At 44.4% G+C, this 22,867-nt stretch overlaps 1 long non-coding RNA gene across 1 annotated transcript in view; it reads right to left on the bottom strand.

Annotated features, from left to right (window-relative positions):
• LOC138657893 (uncharacterized) overlaps positions 1–22,867 on the bottom strand; it is a 53,113-nt gene that overhangs the window by 26,639 nt on the left and 3,607 nt on the right. Inside the window, exon 2 of the long non-coding RNA XR_011317243.1 lies at positions 15,478–15,554. This is a non-coding gene — a long non-coding RNA (uncharacterized lncRNA). The remainder of the gene's footprint in view (positions 1–15,477; positions 15,555–22,867) is intronic.

Genomic DNA, 22,867 nt, shown 5'->3' with positions numbered 1-22,867 from the left:
GCAGCGGATTTGAAAAATCCACAGTGCTAAACCGCTGCCGATTTATCGTGGATTTACCGCGGTTTTTCTGCGCATTTCACTGCGGTTTTACAACTGCGATTTTCTATTGGAGCAGTTGTAAAACCGCTGCGGAATCCGCATAAAGAAGTGACATGCTGCGGAATGTAAACCGCTGCGTTTCCGTGCAGTTTTTCCGCAGCATTTGTACAGCGATTTTTGGTTCCCATAGGTTCACATTGAACTGTAAACTCATGGGAAACTGCTGCGGATCCGCAGCGTTTTCCGCAGCGTGTGCACATACCTTTAGAATTAGGCTATGTGCACACGGTGCGGATTGGCCGCTGCGGATCCGCAGCAGTGTTCCATCAGGTTTACAGTACCATGTAAACATATGGAAAACCAAATCCGCTGTGCCCATGGTGCAGAAAATACCGCGCGGGAACGCTGCGTTGTATTTTCCGCAGCATGCCAATTCTTTGTGCGGATTCCGCAGCGTTTTACACCTGTTCCTCAATAGGAATCCACAGGTGAAATCCGCACAAAAAACACTGGAAATCCACGGTAAATCCACAGGTAAAACGCAGTGCCTTTTACCCGCGGATTTTTCAAAAATGATGCTGAAAAATCTCATACGAATCCGCAACGTGGGCACATAGCCTTAGAGTTGGGTTGGAATTAGGGTTGTGGTTAGGGTTAGGGGTGTGTTGGGGTTAGGGTTGTGGTTAGGGGTGTGTTGGGGTTAGGGTTGTGATTAGGGTTACGGCTACAGTTGGGATAAGGGTTAGGGGTGTGTTGGGGTTAATGTTGGAGTTAGAATTGAGGGGTTTCCACTGTTTAGGCACTTCAGGGGGTCTCCAAACGCAACATGGCGCCACCATTGATTCCAGCCAATCTTGTATTCAAAAATTCAAATGGTGCTCCCTCACTTCCGAACCCCGACATGTGCCCAAACAGTGGTTTACCCCCACATATGGGGTACCAGCATACTCAGGACAAACTGCGCAACAATTACTGGGGTCCAATTTCTCCTGTTACCCTTGAGAAAATAAAAAATTGCTTGCTAAAACATCATTTTTGAGGAAAGAAAAATGATTTTTTATTTTCATGGCTCTGCGTTGTAAACGTCTGTGAAGCACTTGGGGGTTCAAAGTGCTCACCACATATCTAGATAAGTTCCTTGGGGGGTCTAGTTTCCAAAATGGGGTCACTTGTGGGGGGTTTCTACTGTTTAGGCACACCAGGGGCTCTGCAAACGCAACGTGACGCCCGCAGACCATTCCATCAAAGTCTGCATTTCAAAAGTCACTACTTCCCTTCTGAGCCCCCACGTGTGCCCAAACAGTGGTTTACCCCCACACATGGGGCATCAGCGTACTCAGGAGAAACTGGACAACAACTTTTGTGGTCCAATTTCTCCTGTAACCCTTGGGAAAATAAAAAATTCTGGGCTAAAAAATTATTTTTGAGGAAAGAAAACGTATTTATTATTTTCACGGCTCTGCGTTATAAACTTCTATAAAGCACTTGGGGGTTGAAAGTGCTCACCACACATCTAGATAAGTTCCTTTGGGGGTCTAGTTTCCAAAATGGGGTCACTTGTGGGGGGTTTCTACTGTTTAGGCACACCAGGGGCTCTGCAAACGCAATGTGACGCCCGCAGACCATTCCATCAAAGTTTGCATTTCAAAAGTCACTACTTCCCTTCTGAGCCCCCACGTGTGCCCAAACAGTGGTTTACCCCCACACATGGGGTATCAGCGTACTCAGGAGAAACTGGACAACAACTTTTGTGGTCCAATTTCTCCTGTAACCCTTGGGAAAATAAAAAATTCTGGGCTAAAAAATTATTTTTGAGGAAAGAAAACGTATTTATTATTTTCACTGCTCTGTGTTATGAACTTCTGTGAAGCACTTGGGGGTTCAAAGTGCTCACCTCACATCTAGATAAGTTCCTTTCGGGGTCTAGTTTCCAAAATGGGGTCACTTGTGGGGGGTTTCTACTGTTTAGCCACATCAGGGGCTCTGCAAACGCAACGTGACGCCCACAGAGCATTCCATCAAAGTCTGCATTTCAAAACGTCACTACTTCACTTCCGAGCCCCAGCATGTGCCTAAACAGTGGTTTACCCCCACATATGGGGTATCAGCGTACTCAGGAGAAACTGGACAACAACTTTTGGGGTCAAATTTCTCCTGTTACCCTTGGGAAAATAAAAAATTGCGGGCTAAAATTCATTTTTGAGAAAATAATTTTTTTTTTTTTTTCATGGCTCTGCGTTATAAACTTCTGTGAAGCACTTGAGGGTTCAAAGTGCTCACTACACATCTAGATTAGTTCCTTTGGGGGTCTAGTTTCCAAAATGGGGTAATTTGTGGGGGATCTCCAATGTTTAGGCACACAGGGGCTCTCCAAACGCGACATGGTGTCCGCTAATGATTGGAGATAATTTTCCATTTAAAAAGCCAAATGGCGTGCCTTCCCTTCTGAGCCCTGCCGTGCGCCCAAACAGTGGTTTACCCCCACATATGGGGTATCTGCATACTCACGACAAACTGGACAACAACATTTGTGGTCCAATTTCTCCTATTACCATTGGCAAAATAGGAAATTCCAGGCTAAAAAATCATTTTTGAGAAAAGAAAAATTATTTTTTATTTTCATGGCTCTGCATTATAAACTTCTGTGAAGCACCTGGGGGTTTAAAGTGCTCACTAGGCATCTAGATAAGTTCCTTGGGGGGTCCAGTTTCCAAAATGGGGTCACTTGTGGGGGAGCTCCAATGTTTAAGCACACAGGGTCTCTCCAAACGCGACATGGTGTCCGCTAACGATGGAGATAATTTTTCATTCAAAAAGTCAAATGGCGCTCCTTCCCTTCCGAGCCTTACCATGTGCCCAAACAGTGGTTTACCCCCACATGTGAAGTATCGGTGTACTCAGGAGAAATTGCCAAACAAATTTTAGGATCCATTTTATCCTGTTGTCCATGTGAAAATGAAAAAATTGAGGCTAAAAGAATTTTTTTGTGAAAAAAAAGTACTTTTTCATTTTTACGGATCAATTTGTGAAGCACCTGGGGGTTTAAAGGGCTCACTATGCATCTAGATAAGTTCCTTGGGGCGTCTAGTTTCCAAAATGGGGTCACTTGTGGGGGAGCTCCAATTTTTAGGCACACGGGGGCTCTCCAAATGTGACATGGTGTCCGCTAAAGAGTGCAGCCAATTTTTCATTCAAAAAGTCAAATGGCGCTCCTTCCCTTCCAAGCCCTGCCGTGCGCCCAAACAGTGGTTTACCCCCACATATGAGGTATCAGCGTACTCAGGACAAATTGGACAACAACGTACGTGGTTCAGTTTCTCCTTTTACCATTGGGAAAATAAAAAAATTGTTGCTGAAAAATCATTTTTGTGACTAAAAAGTTAAATGTTCATTTTTTCCTTCCATGTTGCTTCTGCTGCTGTGAAGCACCTGAAGGGTTAATAAACTTCTTGAATGTGGTTTTGTGCACCTTGAGGGGTGCAGTTTTTAGAATGGTGTCACTTTTGGGTATTTTCAGCCATATAGACCCCTCAAACTGACTTCAAATGTGAGGTGGTCCCTAAAAAAAATGGTTTTGTAAATTTCGTTGTAAAAATGAGAAATCGCTGGTCAAATTTTAACCCTTATAACTTCCTAGCAAAAAAAAATTTTGTTTCCAAAATTGTGCTGATGTAAAGTAGACGTGTGGGAAATGTTATTTATTAACTATTTTGTGTCACATAACTCTCTGGTTTAACAGAATAAAAATTCAAAATGTGAAAATTGCGAAATTTTCAAAATTTTCGCCAAATTTCCGTTTTTATCACAAATAAACACAGAATTTATTGACCTAAATTTACCACTAACATGAAGCCCAATATGTCACGAAAAAACAATCTCAGAACCGCTAGGATCCATTGAAGCGTTCCTGAGTTATTACCTCATGAAGGGACACTGGTCAGAATTGCAAAAAACGGCAAGGTCTTTAAGGTCAAAATAGGCTGGGTCATGAAGGGGTTAACGTTGGGAGCAGGGTTCTTTTTTGTGGCCAAGAAGGATGGCTCTTTGAGACCTTTTATTGATTACCGCCTTCTTAATAAGATCACAGTCAAATTTCAGTACCCTTTGCCGTTGCTGTCTGATTTGTTTGCTCGGATTAAGGGGGCTAGTTGGTTCACCAAGATAGATCTTCGATGGGGCGTATAATCTTGTGCGAATTAAACAGGGCGATGAATGGAAAACAGCATTTAATACGCCCGAGGGCCATTTTGAGTACCTGGTTATGCCATTCGGGCTTTCTAATGCTCCATCTGTGTTTCAGTCCTTTATGCATGACATCTTCCGAGAGTACCTGGATAGATTCATGATTGTATATTTGGATGATATTTTGGTCTTTTTGGATGATTGGGAGTCTCATGTGAAGCAGGTCAGAATGGTGTTCCAGGTCCTTCGTGCGAATTCCTTGTTTGTGAAGGGGTCGAAATGTCTCTTTGGGGTTCAGAAGGTTTCATTTTTTCCCCTTCTACTATCGAGATGGACCCTGTTAAAGTTCAGGCCACTTATGATTGGACTCAGCCGACATCTGTGAAGAGCCTGCAGAAGTTCCTGGGCTTTGCTAATTTTTACCGTCGCTTCATCGCTAAATTTTCTAGTGTTGCTAAACCGTTGACTGATTTGACCAAGAAAGGTGCTGATGTGGTCAATTGGTCCTCTGTGGCTGTAGAGGCTTTTCAGGAGTTGAAGCGTCGTTTTTCTTCTGCCCCTGTGTTGTGCCAGCCAGATGTTTCGCTCCCGTTTCAGGTCGAGGTTGATGCTTCTGAGATTGGAGCAGGGGCTGTTTTGTCGCAAAGAAGTTCTGATGGCTCGGTGATTAAACCATGTGCCTTCTTTTCTAGAAAATTCTCGCCTGCTGAGCGCAATTATGATGTTGGCAATCGAGAGTTGTTGGCCATGAAGTGGGCATTCGAGGAGTGGCGACATTGGCTTGAAGGAGCCAAGCATCGCGTGGTGGTCTTGACGGATCACAAGAATTTGACTTATCTCGAGTCTGCCAAACGGTTGAATCCTAGACAGGCTCGATGGTCGCTGTTTTTCTCCCGTTTTGATTTTGTGGTTTCGTACCTTCCGGGCTCTAAGAATGTGAAGGCTGATACCCTGTCAAGGAGTTTTGTGCCTGACTCTCCGGATGTTCCTGAACCGGCGGGTATTCTCAAAGAGGGGGTAATTTTGTCTGCCATCTCCCCTGATTTGCGGCGCGTGCTGCAGAAGTTTCAGGCTGATAGACCTGACAGTTGTCCAGCGGAGAAACTGTTTGTCCCTGATAGATGGACTAGTAGAGTTATCTCTGAGGTTCATTGTTCGGTGTTGGCGGGTCATCCTGGAATCTTTGGTAGCAGAGATTTGGTGGCTAGATCCTTTTTTTGGTGGCTTTCTTTGTCACGGGATGTGCATTCTTTTGTGCAGTCCTGTGGGACTTGTGCTCGGGCTAAGCCCTGCTGTTCTCGTGCCAGTGGGTTGCTTTTGCCCTTGCTGGTCCCGAAGAGGCCCTGGACGCATATTTCCATGGATTTTATTTCAGATCTCCCTGTCTCTCGAAGGATGTCGGTCATTTGGGTGGTTTGTGATCGCTTCTCTAAGATGGTCCATTTGGTACCCTTGTCTAAATTGCCTTCCTCCTCTGATTTGGTGCCATTGTTTTTCCAGCATGTGGTTCGTTTGCATGGCATTCCGGAGAACATCGTCTCGGACAGGGGTTCCCAGTTTGTTTTGAGGTTTTGACGGTCCTTTTGTGCTAAGATGGGCATTGATTTGTCTTTTTCTTCGGCTTTCCATCCTCAGACAAATGGCCAAACCGAACAAACTAATCAGACTTTGGAAACATATCTGATATGCTTTGTTTCTGCTGATCAGGATGATTGGGTGTCCTTCTTGCCTTTGGCTGAGTTCGCCCATAATAATCGGGCCAGCTCGGCTGCTTTGGTTTCGCCTTTTTTCTGTAATTCTGGTTTCCATCCTCGTTTCTCTTCAGGGCAGGTTGAGCCTTCGGACTGTCCTGGTGTGGATACGGTGGTGGACAGGTTGCAGCAGATTTGGACTCATGTGGTGGACAATTTGACATTGTCCCAGAAGAAAGCTCAACGTTTCGCTAACCGCCGGCGCTGTGTTGGTCCCCGACTTCGTGTTGGAGATTTGGTTTGGTTGTCATCTCGTCATGTTCCTATGAAGGTTTCCTCTCCTAAGTTTAAGCCTCGTTTCATTGGTCCGTATAAGATTTCTGAAGTTCTCAATCCTGTGTCATTTCGTTTGGCCCTTCCAGCTTCTTTTGCCATCCATAATGTGTTCCATAGATAGTTATTGCGGAGATACGTGGCGCCTATGGTTCCCTCCGTTGAACCTCCTGCCCCGGTGTTGGTCGAGGGGGAGTTGGAGTATGTGGTGGAGAAGATTTTGGATTCTCGTATTTCGAGACGGAAACTCCAGTACCTGGTCAAGTGGAAGGGTTATGGTCAGGAAGATAATTCCTGGGTTTTTGCCTCTGATGTTTATGTTGCCGATCTAGTTCGTGCCTTTCATTTGGCTCGTCCTGATCAGCCTGGGGGCTCTGGTGAGGGTTCGGTGACCCCTTCTCAAGGGGGGGGGGTACTGTTGTGAATTCTGTTATCGAACTCCCTCCTCTGGTCATGAATGGTACTTCGGCAAGTTCTATCCATGGACTCCCTCTGGTGGCTGTGAGTGGAGCTGCTGCTTCTGAGGTTCCTTCCACAGGTGACGTAGTTTATTCTTTGGCTGGCTGTTCTATTTAACTCCACTCAGATCGTTACTCCATGCCAGCTGTCAATGTTCTTGTACTGGTTCAGTTCGCTCTTGGATCTTTCTGGTGACCTGTCTACTCCAGCAGAAGCTAAGTCCTTGCTAGTTATTTATTTGTTCATTGTTTCCTTGTCCAGCTGGCTATCATGATCTTGCCCTGCTAGCTGGAAGCTCTGGGATGCAGAGTGGCACCTCCGCACCGTGAGTCGGTGCGGAGGTCTTTTTGCACACTCTGCGTGGTCTTTTTGCAGGGTTTTGTGCTGACTGCAAAGATACCTTTCCTATCCTCAGTCTGTTTAGTAAGTCTGGCCTCCCTTTGCTAAAACCTGTTTCATTTCTGTGTTTGTGACTTTCATCTTAACTCACAGTCAATATATGTGGGGGGCTGCCTTTTCCTTTGGGGAATTTCTCTGAGGCATTGTAGGCTTTATTTTCTATCTGTAGGGCTAGTTAGCTCTTATGCTGTGAAGAGGCGTCTAGGTCGTGTTAGGTACGCTCCACGGCTATTTCTAGTTGTGTGATAGGATTAGGAGTTGCGGTCGGCAGAGCTCCCACTTCCCAGAGCTTGTCCTGTGTGAGTTTGACCATCAGGTCGTTCCGGGTGCTCCTAACCACCAGGTCCAAAACAGCCGACCTGACAATGTGTGTAGGTTACTGTGCACAATCCTGGTGACAGGTTCCCTTTAAATCCCTGCTTTCTCTGCTTCACTTTCCAGCTGAATCAATATTAAAATATCTTGAACCAGTGGTAGCTCTGCCATTTGCTAGTTAACCCTATTTAATTGTCACTTTTTAAGGCCCCATTTACACTATCAGTATTTAGTCAGTATTTTACATCACTATTTGTAAGCCAAAATTAGGAGTGGAAAAGTATAATAAAAACACATCACCACTTCTGTATATCATACTGCCGATGCCGCCTCCTCAGCCCTGTCATACTTACCTGTCTTCAGCGTCCCGGCGCACCTCTCCTTCTGCAGCTTCTTCCCCTCTGCGCTCGCTCCCGGCCTCTGCTTCTCATGCGCACGCGCATACCAGGTTAAGAGCTGTGCGCGCACACTTCTAATCTTCTGTCAGCGCTCCTTGCTGTCCTCTCTATGGTTCTGGAGGACTAGTACCCGGAAGTCGGCGCTCCTTATCGTCCTCCCTATGGTTCTGGAGGACTGGTACCTGGAAGTTCCGAGCTGCCTTAAGGTATTTAAACTGCTTCCTGCTGTCCCTCTGTGCCTGGTGATCATTTGTTCCTTCAAGTGCTCCTGGCCGCCCTTGGTCTCTTTGAGTCCGTACCCGTCCTGATAGTGTGAACGTGGCCTAAAAGTGGTGTAGAACTGTGGATAAATTTGTGCAGTTTGTGTGACAGACAAAATGTAAAATATTGATACAGAGGCCCTCGATGAATCAAATCCGGTGTGATGAGGAGGTGTGATAGGGACAGAGGTGTTTTGATTAAAACATGTCTTAAAAGATCTGGTGTGTCTGAAAAGTGATGTGCACCTGCATTTTCCCCTCCAGAAATCTTCCTCCAGTCAGGCCTACAGTAAAGCTTGTGGCATAAGGCATGCTGCAGCTAGTTATCAATTTAACAAGCGGGCGTCATGCCAAACCCTCGCCCCGCCCAAACTTGGCAATTATGATGGAGCTGACCAAACTGGCATAAAAATGCTAAAAGTCGCAATACAACTCAGAACTGCTCAAAAATATTTTGTAATCATTTTGATGATTTAGGGCCATAGTATATAATGCCTTTTTCCTCTTGGGCTATGTTCCCACAATGAGATTTTGGTGATGTTTTTGACGCTGCAGAATTTCTGCACCTATTATTTAAATTAGGTCACTCGTTTTTGTTGTGGGTTTTCTTAACATGCGTTTCTATCACATTTTTGATACTGTGGTTTTTGTATCTGTTTGGTGTGTCATGCTTTAAGTAAAGCACATTTGTGTTTTTTTATCTGTGGGGAAAATCTACACATGAAACTCAACGAACCCACAAGTGAAATTGACATGTTAAGAATTTAAAACCTGTATCGCAGATCAGTTTACACTATGTATAAAGAAACACCATAGGCATGAGATTTCTATAAATCCCACCCACTTTGTCAGAACTTTAAGGCTAAGTGCCCACATTGTGCTTTTTAAGCGTTTTTTCCACGTTTTTCCACTGCGGAAATGCTTAATAAAAGCTTAAAAAATGCCTCACATTATTTTTAATGGAATTCCGCATTGTTGTGCCCATGCTGCAGTTTTTTCCGCAGCGGAAACACATCCCGGAAAAAACGCAGCATGTTCCTTAACCCTAGAAAGCTTACCTGGGGCCTCGCAGGCCTGCCAGGTTACTTGTTTTCTATTTTCTGTAAAATTACTTTAGTTAGAATTTTGAAACTCTAGGTATTCCTCATGTATATAGTTGTTAGTAATTTCCAGTTATTCATATATTTTTATGCTACATACATTTTGGTATAACAACCTTTTTTTGGGACTACCCCATATTCACGCACCTGGGGCCTTTTAGGCCTGTACTAGGTTTACATGTGATACTCAGTCTTTTTGTCTGTATTGTTGCTGGGGAAGAACTTTTATGACTCTGCTATTGCTGGGAAGAGTGTGGATTCTGCATGACAACATGGTCATGTGATCTTGGAAGGGCAAAGAAGCTGATGTTCCAGTCCAGAAAGACCTATGTTCCGACATAGTAAAAACACTTGCTCTACCAATTTTCAATTCAGGAAAAAATATTACAATGGATAATTACTTTACCAATTTTGAAATGGCGAACTTTTTGCTTCAAAAGCAACTTACACTTGTTGGTACTATGAGGCCAAACCACCGCGAAATTCCTCCAATCATGAAGCACAATGCACAGCGAACAATCTACGAGAGTGTATATGGTTTCTGCAATCAAGCAACAATGGTGTCTTATAAAGCCAAGAAAGAAAAATCCGTGATATTACTGAGTACAATGCATCATGATGGAAGTATTTACACCAATGACAGGAAAAAAAAACCTGAAATCATACTGCATTATAATAAGACAAAAGGAGGTGTCGACAAGATGGACGAAATGATTGGACAGTATTCGTGCAAAAGGCAGACTAAACGTTGGCCTGTTGCCCTTTTTTCCAATATCCTTGATGTGTCAGCCCTCAATAGCTACATTGTTTACTGTTAAACTAATCTAGAATTCCATGCCAACAGGAAAGACAAGAGACGTCTATTTTTGACAGAACTTTATTATGAACTTTTGATGTCTACTATGATGGAGAGAAGCAGCATGATATGCTTATCAAGGCAAATTACAGAGGCAATGATCCGATGTGCAATACGCTTTCTGGAACATCCAGAGCAAAGAGAAAAAAAAGAAAGCGCTGCTATATTTGTCCAGCAAAGAAGGAAAGAAAATCGGAGCGTTTCTGTTCTACTTGCGTACAAAATGTATGCAAGGAACATTCAGCCGAAAAAAAAATATGCGAGAATTGTCGGGGAAATATATAAAGTTACAAATAAATATTCCTGCACCAAGTTTGCTACAACCAAAAAATGTTTTCATAACAAAATTGCATATAGAATGCCTATATTTGGCGTGCCCGTTTACTTACTTTTTTGTTGTTTTATGCACATAATTATGTTTTGAAATATACACATCTTAGGTTGTGTTCCCAGTAGCGCTGGGGTTCGCCAGAAGGGGATCCATAATAGATCTGAGCTCCTGGTAAATCCAGCTAAGGCTGCTGGAATGGCGGGATTCCGCCAGCCTTGGCTGGGGTCACCAGGAGGTCAGATCCATTACGGATCCCCTCCTGGCGGACCCCAGTGCTAGTTGGAATGCATCCTTACCTTGCAATTGTAAAATAAATTTTGAAAAGTATTTTTATTTGAGTTATTCCGTGTTATTTGCACACAGGCCTAAAAGGCCCCAGGTGCGTGAATATGGGGTATCCAAAAAAAAGGTTGTTATACCGAAATGCCTATAACATAAAAATATATGAACAACTGGAAATTACTAACAACTATATACCTGAGGAATACCTAGAGTTTCAAAATTCTAACTAAAGTAATTTTACAGAAAATAGAAAACAAGTAACCTGGCAGGCCTGCGAGGCCCCCAGGTATGCGTCCGCCAGCCTTAGCTGGGGTCACCAGGAGGTCAGATCCATTACGGAATCCCGTCCTGGCGGACCCCTGCGCTAGTGGGAATGCATCCTTACTTTGCAATAAACTTTGAAAAGTATTTTTATTTGAGTTATTCCATGATAATTGTAAACAGGCCTAAAAGGCCCCTGGTGCGTGAATGTGTAGATTTCTATGGGTATGCGTTGTAGGGTTAATTTTGCGGAATTTTGGCAATTTTGCCGCTATATAATTGTATTTAGATGCATGGAAAAAAGTGCTAGAAAAACTAGAGCAGATTTCCTGCCAAGGAAGTCCGGTTTTGATGAGGAAAATTCTGCTTACATTCTGCAACGTGGGCACATAGCCTTAGACGTTTTTTTTTATGCCACAAAAATATGTAGCATCAAAATCTCACAAAAATCTCATTGTGAGAATGTGGTCTTATAGTACCTGTTCATATCAGGCTCAGTTTACAGTAGCGTAATAACTTCCAGGGCGTACACAGACTGCAGAGGGCCCCTGTGCAAGAAATCTTCCCGGGGCGCCCACCCATAGCGCAACAAAGTTATGTAAACATATAGGCAGGGGTGGGATTCAAATTTTTAACAACAGGTTCTGTGTTTGTGTGTAGGAAAACCACATCCATTTTGTAAGCCACACCCATTTACACACACCTTTTCCTCAAACATATACAAGTAGGGGCGCAGTTAAACCATACCTCCCAACTTTTGAAGAGGGGAAAGAGGGATAAAGTTTGCGGCGCGTGCAGTGGCAAATTTTAAGCCATGCCTCTGACCACACCCATTTCACAACTAGTCACACCCATATCCACATCTGAACCACAGCCATTTAGCATTGCTGATCACACTGTTTCATAAACAGTAATTATAAACAAAAAATATGGCCACACAGTGCTCCTTATTGTATAATGGCCACACATGATGCTCCATACTGTATAATGGCCACACATGATGCTCCATACTGTATAATGGCCACAGTGCTCCATACTGTATAATGGCCACACATAATGCTCCATACTGTATAATGGCCACACTCATATGATGCTCTATACTGTATAATGGCCACACATGATGCTCCATACTATATAATGGCCACACATGATGCTCCATACTGTATAATGACCACATATGATGCTCCATATTGTATAATGGCTACACATGATGCTCCATACTGTATAATGGCCCTACATGATGCTCCATACTGTATAATGGCCACACATGATGCTCCATACTGTATAATGGCCACACATTATGCTCCATACTGTATAATGGCCACACAGTGCTCCACACTGTATAGTGGCCACACATGATGCTCCATACTGTATAATGGCCACACATGATGCTCCAGACTGTATAATGGCCACACATGATGCTCCATACTGTATAATGACCACATATGATGCTCCATATTGTATAATGGCTACACATGATGCTCCATACTGTATAATGGCCCTACATGATGCTCCATACTGTATAATGGCCACACATGATGCTCCATACTGTATAATGGCCACACATGATGCTCCATACTGTATAATGGCCACACATGATACTACATACTGTATGATGGCCACACATGATGCTACATACTGTATAATGGCCACACATGATGCTGCATACTGTATAATGGCCACACATGATGCTACATACTGTATAATGGCCACACATGATGCTACATACTGTATGATGGTCCCACATGATACTACATACTGTATAATGGCCACACATATTTACTCCTACACACGCGGCTCTGCTCCGTACATCTTGCATACACAGCTCCGCTCTGTACACCTCATACACACACGGCTCCGCTCCGTACACCTCATACACACACATGGCTCCGCTTCGGACACCTGATACACACACACAGCTTCGCTCCGTACACCTCATACACACACGGCTCCGCTCCGAACACCTCATACACACACACACACGGTTCCGCTCCGCACACCTCATACACACACACGGCTCCACTCCGTACACCTCATATACACACACGGCTCTGCTCCGTACACCTCATACACATACATGGCTCCGCTCCGTACACCTCATACACACACACACGGCTCCGCTCCGTACACCTCATACACACACACGGCTCCGCTCCATACACCTCATACACACACATGGCTCCGCTCTGTACACCTCATACACACACATGGCTCCGCTTCGGACACCTCATACACACACACGGCTCCGCTCCGTACACTGATACGCACACACGGCTCCGCTTCGTACACCTCATACACACACTGCTCCGCTCCGAACACCTCATACACACACACACACGGCTCCGCTCCGTACACCTCATTCACACACACGGTTCCGCTCCACACACCTCATACACACACGCGGCTCCACTCCGTACCCCTCATATACACACACGGCTCCGCTCCGTACACCTCATACACATACATGGCTCCGCTCCGTACACCTCATAAACACACACGGCTCTGCTCCGTATACCTCATACACACACATGGCTCCGCTCCATACACGTCATACACACACACGGCTCCGCTCCGTACACCTCATACACACACATGGCTCTGCTTCGGACACCTCATACACACACACGGCTCCGCTCCGTACACCTCATAAACACACATGGCTCTGCTATGTACACCTGATACACACATGGCTCCACTCTGTACACCTCATACACACACACAGCTCTGCTACATCCACACTGTAAACAACTCCTGACATTACACATAAGCTTACAATCTAGCACCATGACAGCACAGCAGAGTCCTGCAATACACGGAGGCCCCTGATCATGTGAGTCCTGACTCCTCCCCTCCTGTGACCTCATCACAGGTCCTGAGCAAGCTTCAGTGACTCCTCTCTTCCTGGTCCAGCGTCTGCTACCTGTCACCTCACCGCAGACCACAGCAGTGACAGCCGGCTGGACAGCAGCATAATATATGCTAGCAGGTGAGGAGGGGGGCCCATTTAACTGTCATATCACATGCGAGCAGCAGAGCGGGCCCCCCTGCTTCTCCTGTTAGCAGTAATACTACCGCCGGCTGTCATTCATATTCACTGCTTTGTATGCCCTTTGGGGGCCCCCTCCCGCTCTGGGCCCCTGTGCGGTTGCACAGGTTGAACAGGCGGTATGTCCGCCCATGAACTTCCTTTCAGAATGAAGTGATGATAGCGGATACAGAAACCACCAGAGCACTTAAGCACAAGAGGATATGACTTTGGGAGGGGTGAACCTTTAACTCTTGCAGCTTTGTTTATATAGCGGTGTAGATTTTAAGTAAGAGTGATGTTGATATAAGATGAAGAAGCACAGTTTGTCTGTGCCTGGTGTGTTACTGTGAGGAGGGTGGGGCTTATATAGAGGAGGTAAATGTGTCTCCCTCTTTCTCTCACTGGATGAACTGGAGGAAACATCATCCGCCCTTCTATATTCACTGTCCTAAAACATTTTCTTTAATTATTGCTTGTATAATGATGAATACTTTATTGTATTTGTTAAATTTGCCATTGTATATCTTGCACCAGGTCCAATTTTATCATGGCTATAAAGAGTTAACATTAGCATTAACCTCTAAGCCCAAGGGAAGGGCAACTCTTCAACCATGGTTCCCTAGAGGTTTCCTCCACAGGCAGTTTTTCCTCTCCAGAGGACTTCTACTTTATAAGTTTACGAAAGTGTTTTTTTTTTGTTTTTTTTTTATATTAAAAGTGTCATATGTGACTTGGAATTTATAACCTGTCACAGCAGTCAGGTGGAACTTGCAGACAAAAGTAGACTCATTTTAACTAATAGAGGATGTAAAACCTCATGGTGGTGAACAGGCTCGGATTTGGTGGCCAGACTGAAGGACGTTGGGGGTGGGCACAGTGGTTAAGCACAGGAGTGAGGATAATAGGGTCATTGGCGCCCTGAAAGTTTACTGCCTCTCCTTGAATGGCAAGTCAGTGCGTGCCACCCCTTTATGGCTGTCTGTCCTGTTGGTGTATGTCAGACAGCAGGGGATATCACAGTACTTGTGAATCCCAATGTACTAGCAATTCACCTGACTCCTACTGTGATTGTTTTAATCCTGTGATATAAACAAAGCTGGTGCCATTTTGACAACCAAAACAATGTATTTTTGTGCATTTATTCCAGTATCTAGGTTTATTGTAGTTATGGTTGTTTTAGGACAGGGTGGGGTCTGTCTCATATCCAAAAGTCATGATTTTTTAATGGGGTCCGTCCGTGTTTCTCCATCTTTTATACCAAGAACAGCACTAAAGGCCACACTAATATACACTAAATTATACAATGTTATTATTCATTAAATATACCAGAAACGCCAATAGAGTCCTCAAGCGCTAGCGTGAGAAGGGTCCGCAAAAGTTGTATTCAACCTTTACCATGCATAGAAAACATGCAACATATAATGCAAAAATAAAATGGAAAAACAATGCTGCCCCTTGAATCAATAACTCCATTACACACATGGTAAAGTGTACTTCCAAGATGATTAGGCACTTGTTAATTATTAATTTGCTTTATGCATACCTCTATGCCAAACAATGGCAGTCTGCTTCTTCTGGATGATTTTCTGCCATGGTGATTTGCACTTTGACTTCGTTACACTATGATGAAATATGTTTAGTAAAGGATATTTCTACATGTTCATAAATCAATAGAAAGTTAAAGACCGTTCAATAATCTAAAAACAAATGCATTCTTAATGGGGTTGCCACACCAATTTTTTTTTAAACAGAAGAAAATGGCCCAGGATACACAGATGGTGTATCTTATGAACAGATCATAAACTCCTAATAAAATAAGGTTCTATTGACATATATTGGCTGACAACAAAGAGGGCCACCAGAACACTTCCTTTTGATGACATTTTGTTTGAGAATTCCAGTGCATGCTGGGATACTTAAACAAGCCTCATCAGGGGACATAGGCTTTGGTCACTGCCACAGCCTCTGCCCCCTCCCTGAAACAAAGCATCATCACTGACCTCTATTTCAGGAGCTGGACTGGTCCCTGCTATACTGAACATTCATTAGTTGTTAACTCTGATGGATGCTCAGTAAATTCCTGCCACTGTGTGATGTACACAATGACAGTGCGCTCTTTCACCAGCTCTGATCAAAAGTAATGAACTGGAAACAGAGTGCACTGTCAGTGCACATTGTAAGATGAATACATGGCATACAGAAACCAGCGCCATGCCTGCAAATGACGTCACTTAGTGTAGTTAAGGAAGAATGGGGACTTTTTCTTAAAGTATATTAGACAAAAGATTAGGTTATGGCATTAAATATGTAGATATTTAGAATGAAAATTAATTTGTGTTTTGGACTACCCCTTTAATGTATATTAACCCTGGAGCATTTCCTGTGTATGCATAATAATTCCATTGTGAATGCATATATATATCTATAATATAAGGCTGGGAGCGTCACTCTGTCCGAAGCCTTTATAGACAGCGCAAGCGCAAGCGCCGGCGCAGTCTGGACTCCACAGAGTGACACTCCCAGGAGGTCGTGGTATGTGTAAGCACTGAACGAACATCGCGATCTCCAACGGATAGCAGGGACGCGCCAGGAGGGTGAGTATGAGCTATGTTCACCTGTCCCGTTCCAGCGCTGCCCGCCGCTCTGTCCTCCAGGTCCTCTGCCTGTGATGTTCACAGTTCAGAGGGCGCGATGACGCGCTTAATGCGCGCCGCCCTCTGACTGAACAGTCACAGCCAGAGGACCCAGAACACGGAGCGGCACGCAGCGCTGGATCAGGGCCAGGTGAATATAACAAGTGTCGGGGGCCTGAGCTAGTGGCGACCCCGGCACCTGACCCCCACAGTGCGCCGGTGTCCCCGCCTGCTCAGGCACCCAGCACTCGGCGCCCAGCGACGATAGGTGAGTATGGTATTTTTTTTTTATATATCGCAGCAGCATACGGGGCATATACTATGGAGCATCTTATGGGGCCATCAACCATAATGGAGCAGTGTACGGGGGCATATACTGTGGAGCATCTTATGGGGACCATAAACCTTTATGGATCAGAGTACGGGGCATATAATATGGAGCATCTTATGGGGGCCATAAACCTTTATGGAGCAGTGTACGGGGCATATACTATGGAGCATCTTATGGGGGCCATAAACTTTTATGGAGCAGCGTATGGGGCATATGGATGGGAGCAGCAAATTACAGAACGGTAGTGCAGAATGGGAGCAGCACATGACAGAACGGGGGCGCAGGATGGGAGCAGCACATGACAGAATAGGGCAGCACATGACAGAACGGGGGTGCAGGATGGCAGCAGCACATGACAGAACGGGGGTGCAGGATGGAAGCAGCACATGACAGAACGGGGGCGCAGGATGGGAGCAGCACATGACAGAACGGGGGCGCAGGATGGGAGCAGCACATGACAGAACGGGGGCGCAGGATGGGAGCAGCACATGACAGAACGGGGGAGCAGGATGGCAGCAGCACATGACAGAACGGGGGTGCGGGATGGGAGCAGCACATGACAGAATGGGGGTGCAGGATGGCAGCAGCACATGACAGAACGGGGCGCAGGATGGGAGCAGCACATGATAGAATGGGGGTGCAGGATGGAAGCAGCACACGACAGAACGGGGGCGCAGGATGGGAGCAGCACATGACAGGATAGGGGCACAGGATGGGAGCAGCAAATGACAGAATGGAGGCGCAGGATGGGTGCAGCACATGTCAGAATGGCGGCGCAGGATGGGTGCAGCACATGTCAGAATGGGGGCGCAGGATGGGAGCAGCACATGACAGAATGGGGGCGCAGGATGGGTGCAGCACATGACAGGATGGGGACGCAGGATGGAGCAGCACATGACAGGATGAGGGCGCAGGATGGAGCAGCTCATGACAGGATGGGGACGCAGGATGGAGCAGCACATGACAGGATGGGGACGCAGGATGGAGCAGCACATGTCAGGATGGGGACGCAGGATGGAGCAGCACATGACAGGATGAGGGCGCAGGATGGAGCAGCTCATGACAGGATGGGGACGCAGGATGGAGCAGCACATGACAGGATGGGGACGCAGGATGGAGCAGCACATGTCAGGATGGGGACGCAGGATGGGAGCAGCACATGACAGGATGGGGACGCAGGATGGAGTAGCACATACCAGGATGGAGACCATATACCAATATAAATGCTTGCCACCCAGACGTAGAACGGGTTCAATAGCTAGTATATATATATATATATATATATATATATATATATGTGCCAAGAAGCAGCTGGCTGAGAACCACTGGTGATTGGTGAATGAACAGCTGCGAGCGCAGCCTCAATGACAAGTGGTGACTTCACTGAGGCTGCATTGACCTTGGTGTGATCACTGCTAGCACCATGAGAAAGTCGCACCGCAGTGAAATTCTCCCGGTGAGATTCTCCCAGTGAACTTGCCTCTGCACCGTGTGACTTTCTCACAGTGCTAGCAGGGATCTCACCGAGGTCACTGCAGTTCATCCCAGCTGGGAACACAGCCTCAGTGATGTCACTGCTAGTCACTGAAGCTGCCCTCGCAGCTGTTCATTCCCCAGTAGTTTTCAGCCTTGATGGTTGCATCTTGGCACCATCCAGGTTGAAAACTTTTTTCTCCCCCAGACATGGATTATAGCCCGGGACGCAACGACAGACAGGTATGGTATATTGTTGGTGTTTTTAGTTTTATCACAGGAGATCAAGGGCTTCGATGGAATTAGGTGAGGTCATAAGTATGGTTTAATTAAGAGTCTGTGTCATTTTTTTCAATTAAAGGACTTCATTCTTGGTGTGTGTGTGTTTTTAAACAATGTGACTGTGGGGTTAGTAATGGGGGTATCTTATTAACGCCTCTCCATTACTAACCTCAGGGCTTGATTTTATCTGACGGTGATATCAACTATTACCCCAATTGCCACCACTACAGGTCAGAGTGAGGCTAAGTGCCAGAATTGGTGCATCTTAAGGATGTGTCATTTCTGGGGGCTACTGAGAGCTGATGTTTTTAGCCTGAGGGGGGCAGTATCCATGTCCCCATCCAAGGCTTTTAATATCAGCCCGCAGTTGTCTGCCTAGCCTTTGCTGGTCATTAATGATAGGAGGACCCTACATCTTTTTTTTTAGGGTCCCCCATTTTAATAGCCAGTAAAGGCTAAGTATACAGCTGTGAGCTGATAATAATAGCCTGGGAAGCTCCATGGGTATTACCCCCTTTCCAGGCTAAAAACATCGGCCCCCAATCACTGGCTTCCCTTTTCTTGTTTGGAAAATGCTTGGGAGCCCATGCCATTTAAAAAAAAAAACATTTATTTAGTTAAAGAAAAAAAAGGAAAGGACATTACATAGTCCTGTGTGGGTGGTGTCACACTTGCGAGTGCGATTTGAGAAACCAGCGCGAGTCTCTCACATCAACACCCAACACTCAGGACCAGAGTGGGTTGCTGCATGTATTTCTATGCAGCTGCAAACGACAGTCTCGAGTGCCGGCGGCAGCGCCAGGTGTTGATGCGAGACACTCGCATCAAACTAGCAAGTGTGACACTGGCCTGTAATGTACTTCCAGATGTGACACAAGACTCAACATATATAAATTAGTACACATGCACAGTAAGCTGTATTCCCGCAGTTATTACGCATGTGACTAATAATTAAATGCGGTTTTACTGCATGTAATGATAGTCTATGGGAAATTTACGCTGAGAGGACTGAGCATCTCCGATTCATAAATAGAAAAGCTGCAGTCTATAAAAATGTGTGGCATGTGTGTATGCGCAGGTCTGCCGCTGTTGTCTTTGAACGCATAGTGGAGAAGTGATTTCATGAAATCCCATCCACTATGCTGTAACATCTGGTTGCTGCAGGTTGGATGCTGCAGACGTACACAACGTCCAACCAGCAGTGTGCACATACCCTATCTGCAAACAGGAAATCACTTTTTTTTCTTTCCCAGAAGCCAACTTTCAATAAGCTTTATTTCAAGTGACAAATAAACGCATGCAATGAAAAAACGCATCAAAAACGCAAGTGACCTGCCAGAAACCTCAGATCCAGATTTCACCTGCATCAAATCCTGAGCAAATACTGAGCCAATCCTGACCATGGAAACATACACTTAGTATGCCTTACAGACTCCCTATGTACAGGGATTTTCTACAAGCAATGTTTTTTAGCTGTTAAACCTCCGAACATAGACTGATGAACTATGCAATTTGTGTTTGTTTTTGCGAAGAAAAAAATTCGAAGTGACGAAATTCAGTTCTACGGGATGAAGAAGCCAATAATTTGTATTCGTCTAATTGGGATCAGTTTCTGTACAGAATCCAAAAAACACATCATGCCGAAATTCTAGATACTGTTGATACAATCACTGAAGGAAATTAAAGATGGCTCATATTATTTTATGCATCAGGTTTTCAATTTGTTTTCATCAGTTTTAGAGCAAATAGAGCACGACAGTGATGCATTTACTCTAGCATATTTTAGACATATTTACAGACATGATTCTAGAGCTGAAGCTATATAATTTATTTTACATATATCTCCCTATGCATGGCTTCATTCACCGCAGGGTAGAAAATGTAAGGAAAATGTTTCTCTAATCTAATTTATATGTAAAAAACACACACATTGAAAAATCAAAGATGGTAGTGAGAAAGTCCAAAAAACAAAATTGTGCCAAACAAATATGAATCTACAAAACAGACTGAAATAACTGATGTCAATTATTAGACAAAAAGAGACTCATGTATTTTATGCGTAAATCCTACTTACAATAAAGAACAGACTGCAGTACAAAGTGCCTAAAAAAAATAAAATCCAATAGCCTCAGGAATTCATTGTACAAGCGTAGATAATATCTATGTAGAGCGTAGATATTATTTTATAACCACATATTGTATATGGGGTCTAGCACTGATCTGCTTCCCGAAACTAGAATGTTATTTCACTGTATTGCTGTATAGAAATTAGAATGTAGTTTAAAGCTATGAAAAATGTGAAAAAAAATAACTAGAACCCTGCAAAAGAAATATTCTTGAATTCTAGTGTCAATAATTTCCTACCTCAATCAGTTTTGACCCATTGCGAGTCTTGAATATTGAGCACTGGTATTGACGTTCCCTGCTACTGTCTATCCCATTGCTTTTCCCCTCTACCATAGACAGTCTGGTAACTCACTTGTTCCGGCACTATGTATGTGCAGCAGTATGATCATGAAGAGAACTAAATGCGTAACATGAAGTGAATAGAGAGAATCCAGCAGTCTGGATCTAATTCAGTCGTCCACTAATGGTGTATAAACAACAGGTAAAGTTTCCGTCATTATAGACCTTTATCAAACCAACACTAATAGCAGATAACCACAGGGTTTGTAGATGTAATGAGGGGCTGCACTGGGAGAAGTGTGACCACCATCGCTTGTCAGTAGGCTGTCTTCAATTTCTTCACCTTACCTACTGTTGAGTGCGGGATTCCCTTGATTACTTGACTTTGAGAAATTGGGATCCTATCCAAGCACCTGTATTATTCCTGACATTTATAAGACTGAGATGTGCTGCTTCCACATGTGTGTTTCTGCAGGGTGTGCATCGATTTTTGTTAGCCCATTATTGAGGAATAGCACAATGGCAGACATTTCTGCAATAAAAATGTCCATATGAATCATCCTTCGAGTGGATCAGTGCTGTAATAGATTATGCTGCCTTATATAATGGGCAAGTCTGCTCTCCTAGATTAATGTGTCATTTGGCTAATAGGAGAGATCAGAGGATGTCCCTGATATATTCTTTATGTGTTTGCTATATTCATAGAGAGGGCGCTCCCCCTGCCTCCCATCTCCCCTCTAAGTGGTAACGGCAGCTGACGTTTGTCTATCTACATACACAGAAGCCTTCCAGTCAAAGAAAAATATTGACCGGCAGGAAATTTTCTCCCAATCCCAATACCATGCACTGTCCTTCCTCTCCCACTACATCTAGCTCACTCTCTGACTTTGAACCAGTCACGGAAGAAGTGTGGCCCATCCAAAATTTTCACCATAACCAGGTTCCTCGTATCATCTTCTCGCACGCTTTATGCATTTAATAGCCCTCTGTGTCTTTACCTTTACACATACTGGTTGGTAACCGGTTCATGCATCATTACATGAACACCTGATCCTTACACTATGGCTGGTCCGAACAATGAAAGCAATTGTTACCATCCACCTCTCGTGTCTCCCCTTTTTCCTCATAGTTTGTAGCTTGTGAGCAGGGCCCTCAGTCCTCTTGGTATCTGTTTTGAACTGTGATTATTGTTATGCTGTAATGTCTATTGTCTGTACAAGTCTCCTCTAAAATGTAAAGTGATGTGGAATATGTTGGCGCTATATAAATAAATAAAATTATTATTATTTATTGTGAAGGGCCTGAGAAGACAGTGGGTGTGGTTCCCGCCTGAACACATGAGATTTATAAACCATGCCCCAGCTTCCTCACATTTCTGGAGTATTTTGCTCCTCTTCAGTGGCTTTAGTGTTTCCGCCTTATTCTGTATAAGTTCTGTACCACTTTTTAAGTCAGCAGCATTGCTTATCCAGATGGTTTAGACAGGTTTTTGGAATGCTACTATTAACTAATATGACTTTTTTGGAGCATTTCACTACAGTCCCTGCCTTGAGTAAGGTTTCCGAAGAAGTTTTCAATTTGGTGCCTTTTTTGTGCCTTTTTAAAGCATTTGTGACATTTAGTTGTTGAAAAGTTGGAAAAACTGTTGAAAGGCAAAACATAAAGAGCATTCTTAATTTTGTGATGGATTCCTCTATCATATGCTCTATTTTGAAGAATTTGTTACAAAAAGAAAAACCACGTTAGAAAATATCATAAGACAAAAAAAAGAAAAGTGACTTCAATAAATTCCAAATATTGAATAGGGC

The sequence above is a fragment of the Ranitomeya imitator genome, chromosome 1, assembly GCF_032444005.1.
Source record: "Ranitomeya imitator isolate aRanImi1 chromosome 1, aRanImi1.pri, whole genome shotgun sequence".
NCBI classification, from domain to species: Eukaryota; Metazoa; Chordata; class Amphibia; order Anura; family Dendrobatidae; genus Ranitomeya; species Ranitomeya imitator.
Note: the sequence above shows the minus strand (reverse complement) of the source record. Positions and strands in the feature narration are given on the sequence as shown.